The 1,363-nt window shown below is 38.4% G+C and overlaps 1 protein-coding gene across 1 annotated transcript in view; it reads left to right on the forward strand.

Moving 5' to 3' along the window:
- Positions 1–1,363, forward strand: part of LOC106874616 (thialysine N-epsilon-acetyltransferase) — a 16,269-nt gene that overhangs the window by 11,218 nt on the left and 3,688 nt on the right. The window lies entirely within an intron of this gene.

Raw genomic sequence — 1,363 nt, forward strand, 5'->3', positions numbered from 1 at the left:
TTCTTTCTTCAGTCGAGATCCAGATTATCCTTGCAATTTCGGCTGGTTATTCTCGATATTGCTCCAATCTGGCCAGAAAAACTAAGCTAAGGGCATTAGATTCCTTGGAAGAAAGCAGCGAATGTATACAAAAACAAGGACGAAAAAAACGAACAATGTTACACAAATACAGTAGGAATAATAACGGGACATAGCAACAGATGTCTTTCAATTAAGGACGAATAAAATTAAGCTGGCATATATGGAAATAAGGCCTTACAGCCGGGATACAAGATTTCACAGGCACAGGGAGGAATAACGATGTGGCATGCATAATGGCTGCCCAAGAAAGAAAGGTCAAGCTTGGCCGAACACCGGTCACGTGGGAAGAGAAGAGAGAGAGGTAGAGGCAGAGGGACAAAAGAATTAGGGAGGGGCAAGAAAAAAATATTTATGTGTGCATTTTGAAATAGTGGGAAGATTCAAACTCATTGGATTATAGAGCTTTTACTGCTTATGACAGCCCATCAAAGGTGATGATAGAGTCGGACAAAGATGTTCATCCTTCTCCTCCAGCCCATTGTTTATCATGGGAGTGGATGTGGCTGACGAGACCAATACAAGACAAACAGATCCTGTGGTATTGAGGGCACTGGAAGTGACCACAAAACACAGCTGATGATGATGATGAATGGGGAGGCTGGTTTCTCGTTCATAAGGAGTTTAACCTTATGGCATATCTTCAGACCCCAAACACTGCTGGTCTGAAGATATTCCATGAAGCTAAACCCCTTATGAGCAAGAAACCCAGGGTAACCCCACAAACTGGCCTCCCCCATTATAATGTTAACTGTTCTACATCTTGAAGTGTGCTTCTCCTCTGGATTTATGTATTTCTACAGATTGTATATATATATTTATTAATAAGGGTAGAAATTAATATTAATCAATTAAAACCAGTGGTCTAGCATATTAAAAAATCCGAAGATTAAAATTATATTACATACAAAAATAAGAGGAATGACAAGCAAAAGTGGACTCCTATATTCTAGAAATAGATGCCATAGGTTAATCTTTTTTTTTTTATTTAGTATTTTTTCATTTGTCTTGCCCTTTTACAGTCTGTTGTGTCACTAAATTTTTACTGAGAACATATTTTTCGTGGTTAGATGATTCGGCATCTATTTCTAGCATATGGGAGTCCACTTTTGCTGGTCATTCCTCTTATTTTTGTATGATTGTATATATATATATATATGTCTGTGTCTGTGTTTGTCCCCCCAACATCACTTGACAACCAATGCTGGTGTGTTTACATCCCGGTAACTTAGCGGTTCGGCAAAAGAGACCAATAGAGTAAGTACTAGGCTTACAAAGAATAAGT

Source organism: Octopus bimaculoides, chromosome 9, assembly GCF_001194135.2.
Source record: "Octopus bimaculoides isolate UCB-OBI-ISO-001 chromosome 9, ASM119413v2, whole genome shotgun sequence".
In the NCBI taxonomy this organism is placed as follows: domain Eukaryota; kingdom Metazoa; phylum Mollusca; class Cephalopoda; order Octopoda; family Octopodidae; genus Octopus; species Octopus bimaculoides.